Below are 17,153 nucleotides of genomic sequence, written 5' to 3'. Positions count from 1 at the left end.
CCTTTAATTTCTCTCAATCTTTCTAAATATCTTCTATCTGAAAATTCTGGGCTTCTTATGTAATAGTAATTCATAATTTACTTCTTATTCTCAGTTGTCCACTTTGTCATCCTTATGGCTCATTTTTGGTCTCTCTTTGTTGTGTGTGTACTATTACTTCTTTAATATGGGGAGCATTTCCCTCTAAGCCTGGCCTAACCCTGTTGTAGGATTATTTCCATGTCCTGTCTTCCTCCAGTCTGGCACCAGTGAGTACACCAGGATTGGGCACTTGTTTTCCTGGAACTATTACGTCCAGATTTTTTTTTTTCTCTCCCTAGAGTTGATGCAAAAAGTGTACACACCTCTGTTAAAATGCCAGGTTTTTGTGATATAAAAAAAAATGAGACCACAATAAATCATTTCAAAACGTTTTCCGCCTTTAATATGACCTATAACCTGCACAATTCAATTGAAAAACAAACAAATGTGTTAGGAGAAAAATATAAAAATTAAAGTACAATAAGATGGTTGGGTAAGTGTGCACACCCTTAAACTAATATTTTTGTTGAAGCACCTTTTGATTTAATTACAGCATTCAGTTTTCTTGGGTAGGAGTCTGTCAGCATGGCACATCTTGACTTGGCAATATTTGCCCACTCTTCCTTGCAAAAGCGCTCGAAATCTGTGTCAGATTGTGAGGGCATCTCTTGTGCACAGCCCTCTTCAGGTCATTGCACAGATTTTTTATTGGATTTAGGTCTGGGCTTTGGCTGGGCCATTCCAAAACTTTAATTTTCTTCTGGTCGAGCCAGTCTTTTGTTGATTTGGATGTATGCTTGGGGTCATTGTCATGTTGAAAGGTGAAATTCCTCTTCAGCTTTCTAGCAGATGCCTGAAGGTTTTGGGCCAAACGTGACTGGTATTTGGAACTGTTCATAATTCCCTCCACCTTGACTAAAGCCCCAGTTCCAGATGAAGAAAAGCAACCACAAAGCATGATACTGCCACCACCATGCTTCACCGTGGGATGGTCTTTTTTGGTGATGCGAAGTGTTGTTTTTGCGCCAAACATACCTTTTGGAATTGTGGCCAAAAAGTTCAACCTTGGTCTCATCAGACCATAGCACATTTTCCCACATGCTTTTGGGAGACTTGATTTATTGTTTTTCAAATTTTAGCCGGGCCTGGATGTTTTTTTGTGTAAGAAAAGGCTTCCATCTTGCAATCCTACCTGATAGTCCAAACATGTGGAGAATACGGGAGATTGTTGTCACGTGGTAAACAACCAGTACTTACCAGAATTTCCTGCAGCTCCTTCAGTTTTGCTGTAGGTCTCTTGGCAGCCTCCCTGACGGTTTTCGTCTGGTCTTTTCATCAATTTTGGAGGGACATCTAGTTCTTTGCAACAGCACTGTCATCCCATATTTTTTCCACTTTTTGATGACTGTTTTCACTGTGTTCCATGGTATATCCAACGCTGTGGAAATTTTTTTGTACCCTTCTCCTGACTGATACCTTTCAACAATGAGATCCCTTTGATGCTTTGTAAGCTCTCTGCGAACCATGGCTTTTGCTGTAGCAGGCAACGGAGTAAATGTCAGGAAAATCCTACTAGGACAGCTGAACTTTATTTGGGGTTAATCAGTCTCTTTAATTGATGGCAGCTGTGTATCCAAGATGACTGAAAGTTGTAATTAAATCAAAAGGTGCTTCTACAAAATATTAGTTTAAGGGTGGACACACTTGTGCAACCAGCTTATTGTACGTTTTTTATTTTTTATATCTTCCCCCTAACAGATTTGTTTGTTTTTCAATTGAATTGTACAGGTTATAGTTCATATTAAAAGTGGGAAAAGTTTTGAAATTATTTATTGTGGTCTCATTTTTTTATATCATAAAATCCTGGCATTTTAACAGGGATGTGTACACTTTTTATATCTACTGTACGTACCTTCATGATGTATGCTGTGTAAAATACTGTCTATATACGAGTGTTGTCTTGGTGAGATTTTTTAAAAACATGGTCCACCACGTTTTGTGAAAGGTTGTGTGTGTAGTCTGTGTGAGTATTAAGCATAGTCAGTCTGTCAGTTATGTCTGGCTTCCAGGCTAATAGAGAAGTACCCCATTAGGGAACCCTTTATTGTTTATGTTGTTTATTGCTACTGTTGGAGCAGATTGCTATTTATAGGATGTCAGGTTAGATGTATGCGTCTAAAGTGACTTGTGGACGTCTTGCAAATAACAGATTTTCACACCTGCTTTTATACTCTCTGTACGTCTCGTTTGGGCACAGTTAAAGTTGCCTCTTGTTACCTTTGTACAAGATTCAGTTAGGAGACCATCAAATGGACAGCAAGAGATGTAAGGGCTACTATAATCAGAAAGGGCCTCACATCCTTCCCATGCTTGTCATGGCATTTGCTAGAGTCTGTTGATGTCTTGCCTTAAATGCACATGTGAGAAGAGAGACCAGAAAAGGGACAATGGTCACACAGACTGCCTGAGGTCATGTAAGTTGAGGCTGGTGAGGCACTCTTGTATCCCTTGTCCTGGCTGCTTACATTGGTCAAGGCCTCTGATGCATATTTTGGTTGGTCCGGATGTGGATCTGCAGGCTTCTCGTTCTGCTACCATAACCTGATAACTGAAGGTGGGTGTTGTATGCCACTGATGTCCTGTATGTGAGGACATTCATGGCTTGCATGTCCAAGTCATCTGTGAACCTTGCCCACAGGTAAGGAACACCTGAAGCAAAACTTATGGTACTCCATAATATAGTCAGTTAACAAAATACGAAACCCAGACACCAAGCTCAGGAGCATTTGCAATAAATGCTTTTTTTCTATCTGCTGTGCGAGTCTATTCATTTTATAGCTTTTCTTCCATTTCTCTTCTCCTTAGGGTGATCAGAGGATACATGAGAACAAGCCAGCAATGCTACTTATAATACGTTTTTGACACAGGCAGCATTGTTTTTCCGTTTTACTAAGTATGAAGAGGAGGGGACCTCTACCACTGCCTCACTGTGTGCACACGTCTTATCTCAGAGCAAAGGACCTTACCATAACTGTATGTTTGCATTGTGCTGCCTGTTGCAGTAGAAGTCAGAAAATGTATAGTTATGTGAGGAGAGTAGATAAAGTCATGTTTTCTTGTTGGGAACAGATTGTGACTTATAAATACACTGAAGAAACTGCAAGAGATAAGGTTCTAGTTGTTAAGCATCGTGGTATACATAAAAGCAGCACTTTAAGAATGCAAGTACCTTATTACTACCAATGTGAAACATTGTTTAAGAGAAGGAATTTCAAGGAGTAACATAGCAATAGCTTTTATATGTAGTTACATTTGTGCATAGCTTAGAGGAGGTAGAAGACAGGAAACTGTGCTTAAATTAATAAATTAGTAGTATTGTGGAGTTCAGTGTAATGATCAAGGAAAGCAGAAAGTTATTTGGTGAAGATGATTTGGGAGAAACAGGAAAAAGTAAAAGACGTTGTCTAGCCAAGGCATGGCTGTATAGCATGAAAGAAGACCTGCAACAGTCGGGCATTACTGTTGAAGCAGGTAATAGTCTAGCAGAGAGAGCGAGATGACAACATTTGATTTGACTCACTGACCCCATGTAGAAAATGCGAGAAATGAAGAATGATGATGTTGTTGTGGAATAGACCTGAAGCACTCTGTTGTTTGTTCGGCTGATGTACTGTGAGCTTCTAAGTCAGTGAAGTCCATTGCAGTAAGAAAATGTTTTCTTTACATTAAGACATTTACAGTAAAGAAACATTGCATGTTACTGGAAAAAATAAATTTACTCTAGTACGGTTACATTTTTCTTCTAAATTATTTCAACGAACAAATACCAGTCACAGTCTACCAAAACCAAATACAAGTAAAGAGTAGGAGTCAGGAATCCACACCACAGTACTTTATTAAGCGCTTTTGTTTCGTAATAGAAACTTCATCAGAATACATAATGCTTAAACCCCACCTATTATATATCCCCATAAGTAATGACATCATTTCCTTTCGCTTAATATTAAAGCAGTATTACTACATTAAAATCCATTCCTATTAGTTAATATACTACATGTATTGATCCTTTTATACATAATAAAACTTCCCTTATTACTCAGGAACCATAGCATATTTTTTTGAACATCACACATCTACATATGCAGCCACAATTATGATTTAACCAAAAAAAAAAGATAAAAATGCAATGGTGTAAAGCATACAACCATGATGTACAACATGCATATAGGCATACAAACGTACTGTTCCATTATGAAAAATAAAAGTAAAGAATAATAAAAAAAATAATAAAGATTCCAGAAGGAGCAATGTTTGCATAGAATATTGTGCTTTTAACCTTAAAATTGAACTAATCGAGACGACACTGTTTAACCCAGGGGGCTTTGAAGCATTGGATCTCAGTTGCCATCTCAATTCTTTTTGTTCTAAAAAGTCATTGTGGACCCCCTCTCTCACACACAGCAGCCTGGTCAATGACTGTAAGCTTAAATTTATGTCCCTCATGTAAAGCAATATGAACGGCTAAAGCATTTTTCTTGTCCTTTTTACTGATGTCATAGTTGTGCTGATATATTTGTGTCCTTAAGGTAGTGATAGTTTTCCCTATATAGAAACAGGGACATGAGGCACATAATGCTAGATATACCACAGCTTTACTGCTACATGTGTATTTCCTGTTCAAATAAATCTTACCATAATGTGGGACTGTTACCTCTTTTCCCACTTTAATGTCCTTACATTGTAAACAGAATCCACATTTCACCTTACCATCACCCTTCCTATAAAACTATTAATACCTTAAGGACACGAATATATCAGTGCAACTGTGGCATCAATAAAAAGGACAAGAAAAATGCTTTAGCCGTCCATATTGCTTTACATGGGGGACATAAATTTTGCAGAGAGCTGCCCTTGCAGTTTGACTTCCAGAGTTTTTACAGACCTGTCCAAGCAGAGCTGGATTCCTCCCCTAGCCTGAGCTATCAGTTCAGCATACAACTAAGACGGAGTGGAGTATCTTGCACATTTTCTTTGGTTTCTTTGCTAGAAGAAGTAATCAAACTTTTTTCCTTTTTGGTCTCTTCCAGTCAACTTCCAGAGAATGATAGGTACGTAGTTTGGGAAACTTTTTTTTTAATTTCACTACTGTGTGAAATTAATAAATTTATGTATTTGGCAGTACTTTCATTGAACTGTGTACTACTAGATCAGTTTTTCCATGGTCCATGATTTCTCCCGAGAAACTTAATTTCACCTAAAGGTTATCATTTGCAGTGCCTATTTTGGTTGGTGAAAAACCACTATGTCTGTGTATGTGAATAGTGAACTGCTTTCACAAAGAAAGTGCTGCTGTCTCGGGCACAGGACCTCCAGGCCATAGTGCAAGGGGATATCCACTTTTTCCAAGGAAGACCCACCAAGAGCAGTCAAAAAAAAAAGCATGAGGTCATCAAAGGAGGTGCGTAGGTACTTTAAGGTGGAGCATTTGAAAAGTGTGGAAAAAGTCTGTAGGGAATGTGAAGACTTGGCAACCTGCCTAATCCCATTGAAGCCTCAGTACACTGGATCTAGTACAGAATTTGCCTAGTCTCTTCCCTGTTTAGTGTCACATTTTTTAATTTATCCCTACTTGTCCTGTCTCCTCTCTCTCCTTTTTTTTTTTTGGGGGGGGGGGAGCAGAGGGATTTCATCTTGAGTGATTTTTCCATGCCTCAAATGAAGCTTACACAATATCCAGGTCAGTTAGTAGTTTCCAGGTGCACTCATGGAAACTGCTAGCTTTCCTGGATATTGTGTAAGCTTCATTTGAGGCATGAAGCTTGCACGATATCCACATCAGCTGGTAGTTTCCATGTGCACACATGACACCATCGTTCAGACGTTTTTGACTATGCACCATCTATGGCTTGTGTGGCAGGATATACCTGACAAATTTCTAGAAAAAAATGGAGAAGCTTCCTGGACTTTGCAGATTTTACAAACTGCCATTTTCTTGAAGGTTAGGCCTGATGCTTGTGATCCAGATGTTAGCCCTGCTGAAGTCACCCTGTGCCACTTTTAAGTGCAGAACATTGCTGAGGCATATATGGCTTTGTGACAGTCATCCCTTGGGTAACACAACTTTCTGCTTTTGGAGTGGCTCTCCCTATGAAAAGGAAGAGGAGGAAACTGGCCGTCTCCTCCATTTCCTAGAACTGGATCAGAAATATTGCTGTAGTGCAGGTCTCCTCACTCTCAGCTGTGATAATTGAGATGAAGACTTTCACTTAGGAAATATTCCCTTCTGATAAATAATGAACCCGATGCAGGATCACTTAAAGTGGGACTCTAAAGATGTTTTGGAGTTCAGAAATCTATATGGGTTATTTAGGTATAAAATAACCTCTGTCTCTGGCAGTCCCTCCAGTTTTCTAAGCTTTTGAAGATGCTGGATGCTGTTTAATTGATGTCAGTAGAGCCCAACACCCAAACTCCTGCCCCTGTGAAACCTCATAGATTTTATGTTGAAAAGTAGCTGTAATTACATAAATAAAAATTTGATAGTGAATTAATCTGCATATCTATCTGTAGGTGCTGTAAGAGATTCTAAACTGGCTTCAAGATGCAGTATTGTCCCTATTGACAAGGGGAGTGGCATGCCAGATCACATTTTGAAAAAGGTAAATACTGTCGTAGCTTTCCAGGGCATTAACTGCCAGATCGACAGCATTATAGTAGGGGAGGTCATCAGGAAGTAGAGGACATTACAGCATATGTTTTAAAACAAGTCCTTAGGGACATAGTTGACTACTTCAGCATTTCAAGTGGAAAAGCATGAACTGAGCGACAGTAACATTTTTATATAGGCATTCTTAAGAGTATGCAACCTCTGTCACTGGGTGTCAAAGGGCAACACACCTTGAAGGTTCTGAAGCTGAAGTATGCGTGTTTTGGTCTCCATTCAAGATTAGAGGAGAAGGGATGAGTAAGGAGTTATTTTATTATTCCATATTGAAGGACAGTAAGAATTACTTCTTTTAAACAAAAGCTGACTAGTTCAGATATGAGAACTTTTAGGAAAAGAGCAAGCATGGAGAGAGAGCAGAGATAGTTGGCAAGATATAGAGGAGGGATGCGTGTTTTTCCACAGAAGGAAATAGGCGGTAATGACGGTCTCCAGTCAGTCATACTCTTTTACTTTCTTCCACCTCCGCCTTGCAGAGAATGGTTGAACTTCCCAATTCTAGAAAAGATGGGTCAGCCTGACCTCATACATTTGACTAAAAGAATTCATGACATATATATCATGAGTTAGAATTTGAGGCTGCTCCACCGTTCATGCGAATACCTACTGTCCCTTGGGACCAAGTAAGTAGCAAGTAGCGGACTATGCAAACACAACATCTGATTGTTGTCTGCTCCATCTAGATTCATCCTGTGGGACTTCAGGTCCAACACCGGCCTATTTTTAAAGCCTTTAGCCCATCTTGGCACCACCTCAATTACCTATAACTCCCAGCTTCTCCAACTCTCTCGATCTAGTTTGCCGTCATGTGTGGTCTGCAGCTGGGTCTTTGGCTCTGCTTGATGATTCGATTTTTGTCAAGAACCTTGTGTAGGATTGGTGAGATCTTTCTTCCTTTACCCTTTAGGGAAGTGGTTAGTCTTTTTCTTTTAGGTTTAGGTAGTTTTTGAGGTAGTTTATTAGGATAGGTAATGTAAATATTTTCTGTATTTTTTCTTCCCGCCCTTTTCCCCCTGTTTTTTGTGTGTGTGTGTGTGTGTCTGTGATAGTAGGATGGATGAAGGGTTTTAAAAAGTGCATCTCCTGTGGATGCAACTGCTCTCCCAGAGTGCCCACCTTAAATGTGTTTACTGTCCAGGCTAGGAGCATTTGGATTTCATTTGGTGCATCTGCTAGAGCTTTGGTTCATATGCTGTTAATGAGGGCAAGACCAAACTCATGTTTGTTTGTTTATCTGTTTATTTATTTAGTAAATAAATCAATAAATAAATATTAAAAGGGATTTTTCCCTCCAGCTCTTCCAGTTCTGTTTCTGCTTCCAAGGCTTCTCCTTCTGATTCTCAAGACTGCGTCCGAAAAATCTTGGCTAAGAGACTGTAGGCATTCCAAGAGGGGAGAGCAAGAGGTCTTCTTCAGCCACCACTTCTGGGATGGCTTGCTTGGATTCTCTGGGTCGTCTTTCTGCCTCCCCAGCAGCATTGGCATTCACTTCGGCTCCAGAGCCAATCACCTTCTGTGATAAAAACAACAAAAATGATATCTCTGGCTCTGAGTATTCCGAGCCCCTTCCGGGTCAAAGGGGCAACTTTGAGCAGGGTAGTGTCACCCTTTTCCCTTTGTTCTCCTCCTCCTCACTCACGGGAGTCCTTCCCATCTCCCCCCTGATTCAGAACTTCCCTGACTGAGATCCAGCATGTTGAGTCCTCTTGGCATAGACGTTTGAAACCATCCTCGGTGGCCTCGTCTGTCTGGTGGTTGAGATCAGTGGGCAGCATCAAACAGTCTGATCTGGAGCAGCTGATACAGTCCTTTTTTTGCAGGCACAGATGCAATTAGGGCTTATCCCTTTGGGTCCAGGTTTGACACTGGGCCTTTTGCTTCCATCATTCAGATTTCTTCCCTTGGTCTCTCTGGATCTAAGGTCTTTGGAGCTGGTTGAGTTTCCACCTTCCGGATTGAATCTGACAGCCTGTCAGTCTTTGGCTTCACGCTGTTCCTTAGTAGCCTCGATCCTGACTTGTTCTGGGCCATCAGCATCTCTGAGCCATGGTGTCGAGGCTGGAGTGTCTGGGTCAGAGTCGATGGTTCCTGCGTTGAGATTCTCACTCTCTCTGAGCTTCAGCTTTAGACAACTCTGCTCCAATCTTAACATCGAGTCCAGGCACTGCCCCCTTGAGTTCGGTGTTGTCTTCAGTACCTTTTGGTTCTGGGACCCTCTGATCTGAGACGCCCACCTTTGCCTTTGATGTTGTGGAGGGGATGTTCTTTTTAGGGAGAAGGGTCAGATGCCTCCAGCCAGCACCCCTTCTTCCCAGTTTTCTTCAGTTGTTCTAACCAGTCATCAATCTGCTCCAGGACAGCCTGCATCAACTAGACTCCAGGCTGCCTCCTTGGCAAGGCTATCCCACTCTTCTCTCTCCCCAATGTTGTCAAAGCTGGAGATTTTGCAGAGGAGAAAGTTCAAGAGGAAACGTCTGGATTCTCCAGAGGAGTCCCTCACCGAAGATGCTGACCTTGGTGAAAGAGAGGTTACCCCCGAAGTCCCCACATGGTGACACCTCCCTTGGTGATTTGTTGGAGTTGCTTTGCCAGTGAGGGGCTGGTCCACTGAAGCCCCTTCCCTGGAGGAGTCAGTTTTTCTGTTGGCCTTGGTCATAGGCCCATCCATGCCTTTGGTGGATCCCCCTCTGGATGCTGTTTTAAACCTGGTATCCCTGAGGGTGTGGAAAGAACCTGACCCAGTGTAGTCTATTCCTAGGATGCCGATCAAAGTTCTTGCCCCCCCCCCCCCCAAGATAGGCCTCATTGGAGAAAGGGCCCAGCTGTCGATGGCATTGGTGTGGCAGTAGCCACCAAAAAGGAGATTTCTGAGGAGAGCTCCTCCATTCACCCCCCCCAAACAGTGAGTCTCAGGCACTGGATCAATTAGGAGAAGTGATCCTGTGCCTCATCCACCTTTGCTTTTAGTGCTTTTAACTACGTATCACACTTGAGAAGACTTTGAGACCTTTTTTCTGAAGAGTCAAGCACCCTCAAGACAAAAAATTCTCCAGAGAAGCTGGAGGCACAATTACCTATCCTGACTTCTATTGCTAGTGTTTCAGTTGAGACTCATCTCTAACACAGCATATGGAGCGTCCAGTGAAGCAAATTTCGGAATTGTGTTGAGGCGTCATGCCTAGATACGGTTGCACAACTTTACAAACTGCTTCAAAGCATACTTCATCAGTGCCCCTTTTGGCTGGTCCTTCTTGTTTGCACTCAATGTTAAAGACACATCAACAAGGAGCAAATTAGAGGGGAAGTCTCTGTCCGCCGTTGGAGTTCGTTTTTCAACCCCCCCCCCCCCAAAGCAATCCTTCTCTGGAATAAGAACGGGGGCTGAGCAACTCTTTCAGGAAACCACAGTTCTCTTCACAGCAAGCTCCTTTGGAAGGTTCCTTCAGTGGGTGGGGAAGGAATCATAATAGATGCCAGCTGTGGGGAAGAGGCAGTCTGCGCAATCAGGGCTTCCATGGGGCTGTTTCTGGAAGGCCTTTTCAGCAAACCCTGAAGGGTTGTCTGACTGCTCATCTCTAGAGGTAGTCATGGGTCATCTAGCTCTCCACCCCAATGCTTTGGAGACCGTTGCCTCAGATGTCTGGATGTTGAGTCCTGTTCAGAGGTTATGTCATTCCCTTTACAGAAGTTCCAAACTGGCTCCCAAAATGTCCACCAGATGCTCTGCCACATCAGAGACTTTATTTAGAGACCGAGATCTGAAAGCTGCTCACAAATTGTCATTCTGGAGGTCCTACCACAAGACCAGATAATATCTGGGGTTGATTCCATATTCTTTTTAGTAACAAAGAAAACAAATTACTTCAGGCCAATCTTGGATTTAAGCAAACTAAACCAGTTTGCCAAAAAAAAAAAAGAAAAAACAAATTCTGGAGGGTTACAGTGCAGTCCATATTACTACTTCTGAGGAAGGATGATTGGATGTGCTGGAAAGACCTCAAGGACACCTACCATCACATGAAGATAGATTGGCATTCCTGGAGTTTCCATTGCTTTTGGCTGAGAGCTAATCAGTATCAGTTCAGGGCCCTGCTGTTTGGTCTCACCACAGGTCCCCAGGGTTCAAGTGCATGGCAGTGGGTACAGCCGGTCTCCAACAGCAGGGATTTCAGGTCATCTTGTACCAGGAAGATTGACTTCTCACCGCCCCCCACAAAAGTATCGTTGATTTTGGCCAGGGATTCCTTGCTCCAGCTGCGTGACAAGTTAGGCATCACAGTCTGTTACCCCAAATTGAGCCTTCTGCCTGTACAAGTCTGTAGTTCATTGGGTGTCATCTGGACATGGTCCATCGGTTTGCCAGGCTCCCGAGATCCAGAGTATTCAGTCTTACAGCTCTGTCTCATGCACTTCTAAGGCTTTTGGGTCACATGGCAGAGTCTGTAGAACTGGTCCCTTTAGTCAGATATCCCGTAAGGACTCTACAGTGGACTCTGTCTGTTCAGTGGTCCCTTTTAAAGCATCCATTGGATTTCCCAATATGGCTGGTTAGACCGTGTCACAAGTAGATCAATGGTGGTTACACCCTCCATCAGTAATATAAAGGAGACCATTTGTAATTCCTTCTCCTTCGTCAGTGGTCACCAGGGATGCCTCCATCCTGGGGTGGGGCATTTTGAAGGGTGGGACAGTTCAAGGGTCCTGCTCTTTTGCAGAGAATCACATTCACGTCAGTGTCCTGGAGAGGAGTGGTTCTCCTAGCATTGCAGGCCTTTCAGTGTGACCTTCCCAGGGGTGTGATTGCAGTACAGATGGCCAATATGTCAGTTGTCTGGTATCTCATCAAACAGGGGGGAACCCATTCTTATCCCCTTTTTTGGGAGGCTGTGAGGGTTTGGCAGTGGGCAGACTCCTCTTAGTGGTTTCTGATGGCAGTGCATATCCCGGGGAACTACAGCATTCTGTCTGACAGCCTCTGCAGGAGCATTTTGTTGTCTCAAGAGAGGTCCCTAATTCCGACAATGGTGGCTTGAATTTTTCAGTGCTGGGACACTCCCTTGTGATCTGTTTGCGTCCCCATCCAACACCAAGTGCGACAGCTGTTGTGCCTTTTTTCACCCTCTGGAACAGGCACCCAGAGATGCTTTGATGTTTGCTTGGCCCCCAGTTCTCCTTTATCCTTATCCACCAGTTCCCCTAACAGTAAAGTTTCTTCAGAAAGCAGCCCATTGCAGAGCTTCAGTGATCTTTATCACCCTCTCTTTTGGCCTTGCCAGGTGTGATTCCCCTTTCTTTGGCCACTTTTGAAACAAGCCCCCTGGGCATTGGATCCCATTCCGGATCTCATCTCTCATCTAGCTGGTGTGGATTCTCCCCAATCTTCAGTCCCTCAAGTTGACTGCATGATTCCTCCAGTTCCTTTGATAGCCAGGAATCTCAAGCTTTCGCAGGTGGTTATTTGTCTTAGAAAGAATCCACTAGGAAGGTGTATACCAGCAAATGGAAGAGATAGTTTTGTAGGTGGGGGCTCTGGGATTGCCCCCTTGGGGTCTGTTTGGATTTCCTGACTGAGTTGTTTGCTCAGACTCTAGTTTTTCTACTGTCAGAGGACAGCTAGAGGCCATTTCTAACTTTCATATCAGTAGAGATCATATGCTCAATATGCTCTAAAGATTTACAAGCCTTTTCTAAAAGGTACTTTTCTCCTGGTCCCTCCAGTACAGCAGCTAGTCCCTCCCTGGGATCTGCCCTTTGTTCTTCAGGTCCTAGCTGGTCCTCCTTTTCAACTTTCAGACTCTTGAATTGAAACTGTTGTTTTGGAAAACTTTTTATGGTGATTTACCTCAGCTGAAAGGGTTTTAGAATTGCAAGCACTTGATTCTTCCAGACCTTACTTAGTGTCCCATAATGATAGGGTTTCCTTAACCATTCTGTTCATGTCCCTGTGTTTTTTTCCCAGTTTTTCCAGCAAAGGTGAATATATTTTGCATTGTTTGGATGTGCATAGGCAACTAAGATTTTTTTCTGCACCATACTAAGTCTTTTAGGAAATCTTGCCAGTTTGTCTCAAAGTCCAGGTTGAACTCTCTTGTGTCTAAGGTAATCTTGTCCAAGTGGCTGTCAAGTTATATTTTGTTTGCATACTCTCTGAAAGGTGATATTCTTATACACTAGCCTAAAGGTGGTGGCCCAAAGCTTCATTTAGTTCTCCTGTGTTGTGGAATATCCTTTATTAGTTTCTCCCAAGGAATAATTGTGGCTGGGGACTGTGTCCCATAGGTTGAATCCAGATGGAGGGAGAGACAGCATTGAATACAAAAGTTATGTATTCATAATGATTGATCCGTGTTCTTTCTCCATCTGGTTCAACCTTCCCACCTTCAAGCCCCTGAGGTTCTTAAAGATTTGGCGAGTCTTTCCCTTGCAATGACTGGATAGTGGAGGATATTTATTTTACTTGTCTAAAATCTTGCATTTCTCCTGGGTATTTTCCTTGCATTTGTAGAAGTGGGGATCAGTTGGATATGTTGTATCATATTTTGACTCGTGGGGCAAACTCAGTCTAGGGAGTTGATGGAGGACCAAGGAATTATGGGTAAGGGATATGGAGCCAAGACAGGCTAAAGGCTTTAGAATCAGCCTGTGTTGGATCTAAAGTCTCTGAGGTTGAACCAGACTGAGACAGATGACCTGGATCTGTTATGGTGAGTATATAACTTTCATTTTTGCAGTATAGATGTGCTGATTGAGTCTCCCATAGGGGAGAGCAGTGAAACGAGTATTTCTAGTCTCAAACATAAATGATCCTTCCTTCATGGCCCCTTCTAGTCTTGTCTAGGCTGAACAATGTTTTGATATTACAGTTCCATTCATTTGCTTTCACTTTGGCCATCACTGATGATCTGAAAGGTGAATGTCTGCATATCATAATTTGTAAACAGAGGTAATCCAGAAAACTTGAGTCAGGTCTGGTATGGCATCTGTGACCTAGAGGGTGACTGACTGACTAACAAGAAACAAAAATATAAAGGATTAATCAAGATAAGTTCACTTTAGCGAACAGGTCTAGGAGACTGTGTAACTCTCTTTGATGCCCTCCCTGTGGGAGGAATAAAGAGGCCTTGTTGAAGCTTCATGTAGTTTATTCAGTTAAGTAGGTAGGTAGATGGGTATTCTTGTACATATTTCCATCTGTAATGACTACTGACAGTACCTGAAGTTCAAGACCAGGCAAAACCACTTTCACTTTACCTTTGTTTTTGTTTGTCCCCTGCACCCAGTGTGTTCATAGAATTTTTTATATATGCTTTTGTTGGCCGGTTTAATCCCACTAGGTGAGTTCTTTTCAAGGAGACCTGAAGTAGTAATCATGCTGAATAGGGAAAATTTGGCCATATCACTGGGGAGCTTTCCCTACTGTTTTTTGATAAGTGCTGTGGGATCTTTTACATCCAAATGGGTTACCGCTGACTTAAGCAGAGGAGGTCTTTCTTTTAACAGCTCATCTGAAGAATGGCAATCTCAAGAGTGTAGTACCCCCTTATGCTGCATTGCTTTATCTATATTGGAAATTAATCCAAGCACCTGGGGTGGGTATAGAACCAACAGCATTCTGATCTTCAGTTACTTAAGGCAATTGTGATGCCTTTTGAATCACTAGCAACAACTAAATCCCATTGTTTGCCAGTCTCAGGACATGAGGGAATTAATGTTCTACTTTATCTAGATGATTCCTTAATTTGTACAACTTAATTGAAATACATTCAGAGATCTCCATTGTAGACCTTGCACTGTTTAACCAATCTTGGGCTCTCCTTAAACTTTCCATGGTCAAACTAGACCCTTGGGAGGACAGACCATTTTGATGACAGCAAAACAGAGAATGCTTCCTTTACTAGCAAAATAAACATCTTGTCTGTTCAGCTTTTACAGCCTGCCCTTAAAGACTGTGAAGCCAGGGTTTCATTTTTCATGATAATGGTAAAGGAATATTAACCTTATTTTGTTAAGGTCTTTGTATTTTTACTGAATACAAAGCAGGGTAAACGTCCTACAAGGGACAGGGTCCTTTAATTTAGACTTTTCTTTGCAGATTGGACACATTGGACTTGTCTGTTAGCCAGAATGCTCTTCATTCATTCTTTTTCAAAAAAAAAAAAAAAAATGGCGGCGGCCATGTAGGCTGCAGATATGTTAGCTCATTATATAGAATCTTGTCATATTTTTCTGGCAAAAAAACCCCAGAGAAAATCATTTTCCAGCCGTTTAAATTAAATGGCATTAGAGTAACTTACAGCAACAAGAAACTTGTGGAAATCAAGTGTTTGATTGTGCCATCATCCCGGCTGGATTCCCTTCCTACTATGGCATGTTTGGGACCTATAGCACTCACAGAACTGCTGGAACACAACATCCTAACCAAACAAGCTTCAAAGTACCTAAATCAGGGATGGAAGGTTTTGGAACAATCAGGATGACAACCAAAATGAAGACCTGTAACAAAACCAGGAAAAGAGGGCTGCAGAGCTGGAATTGCTGCCAGATTGAAAACAAACTCTCTCAGACCTGCACTTCCCTTAATTCTGGTAGCAAATGTATGCTCATTAAACTACAAGATGAACTTTCTCAGGCAAGAGCTCACTACTGCAAACAAGTGGAGAAATTCCTGTGTGTTAATCGTTAGAGAGACTTGGTTAAATAAGAGTAGTGACAGTGCTGTGATCCTTGATGGTTTCACTTTGTTCATAGCTGATAGGAACCTAGCTCTGTGTGGAAAAGCTAAGGGAGGTGGAGTGTGCATTTTTGTGCATGATAGCTGGTGCAAAAATTATAAAATTATAACATTGTGAATGAAGATTGCCCTGTAAATGTGGAATTTCTGATACTGAAATGCAGACTTTGTGTGCCCATAGAACTAAATGGTGTCTGTAGCAGCTGTGTGTATATATATATATATATATATACATACACACACACACACACACACACACACACACACACACACACACACACACACACCACCGAGTGCTAACATCAATGAAACATTGAATATACTGCATAGTACTATATGTGAGCTGCAATGCAAGAATTCTGACTGTGCATTTCTGATAGCTGGTGATTTAAACAAAGCAGATCTCCGGGAGGTGCTACCCAATTACTACCAAACTGTGGATTTTCCTGCAAGGGGAGCAAATACTTTGGGCAAGGCTTACAGTAACGTAAAAGGGGCATACAGAGCTGTACAACAACCAAATCTGGGTGGCTGTGATCACATCGCCATAAAACTAATACCAGCTTACAAACCTCTCTTGATCAGAGATAAGCCCACTGTGAAACAAATTTAGGGTCTGGCATGAAGGAGCCATAGAAAGTCTCAGGGACTACTTTGAAGCCACATACTGGGATGTATTTATGGAGGCAGCGACTGTGAACAATCTGGTGAACATAGATGAATATACTGAGACAACTATGGCTTATATATCCAGGTATGTGGAGAATGTAACGGACATCAAAAATAATAAAGTAAGAGCTAACCAAAGACCATGGCTAAACAGCAAGGTGTACGAGTTGCTGAGGGCAAGAAACACTGCTCTCAGGGCAAAAGGTAAGGGTCTAAGTGTGACAAGAAGGGTAATCTAAAAAAGGGTATCGAGGACGCCAAGAGGGAGTATGGAAAGAGGATGCAAGGATGCCTCAAGGATACGAAAGACTCAAGAATCCTGTGGCATGGTATTCAACAGCTAACTGACTACAAGACCAGGTCGGCGCACTGCGATGCTAGCACTGACTTTCTGGATAATCTAAACGTATTATATGGCAGGTTTGAGGAGAAAAACAACCTGGATGCTGTAAAGCTTCTCAGTGACCAAAAGGTGGCAGTACTTGTCTTCAGTGCTGTGAATGTAAGGAAGCAACTGAGAAAAGTGAACCCCAGGAAGGCTGCTGGCCCTGATAACATTCTGGGGAAAGTATTTAAAGGTTGTGCAGAACAACACAGCATAGTCCTCAGACATCTTCAATACCTAGTTTGTCCAGGAGAAAAGTACCAGCATGCTTCAAAGTTACCAACATAATCCCTCTGCCCAAAAAAGCCAACCCCACCTACCTAAATGATTACAGACTGGTGGCCCTTGCATCAAATGTAATGAAATGCTTTGAAAGACTGGTTAAAAGGCATTTGACTACAGTGCTACCCAATCCTTTGACCCGCTTCAGTTTGCCATCCGGCAAGCAGATCAACTGCTGATGCCATTTTGGTGGCACTTCACCTCACATTGGAGCATCTTGAAGAGAACAAGTATGCCAGCCAGGCTGTTCATAGATTTCAGTTTGTCATTCAATACAGTGATTCCAATGCAACTTATAGAAAAGCTAATCAACCTTGGCATAAATAAAGGGCTGTGCAATT

General features: G+C 42.2%; 1 protein-coding gene across 3 annotated transcripts in view; it reads left to right on the top strand.

Moving 5' to 3' along the window:
• PRPF40A (pre-mRNA processing factor 40 homolog A) overlaps nucleotides 1–17,153 on the top strand; it is a 3,102,395-nt gene that overhangs the window by 298,443 nt on the left and 2,786,799 nt on the right. The window lies entirely within an intron of this gene.

Source organism: Protopterus annectens, chromosome 6.part0 (assembly GCF_019279795.1).
Source record: "Protopterus annectens isolate FY-2018-M chromosome 6.part0, PAN1.0, whole genome shotgun sequence".
NCBI lineage: Eukaryota > Metazoa > Chordata > Ceratodontiformes > Protopteridae > Protopterus > Protopterus annectens.
Note: the sequence above shows the minus strand (reverse complement) of the source record. Positions and strands in the feature narration are given on the sequence as shown.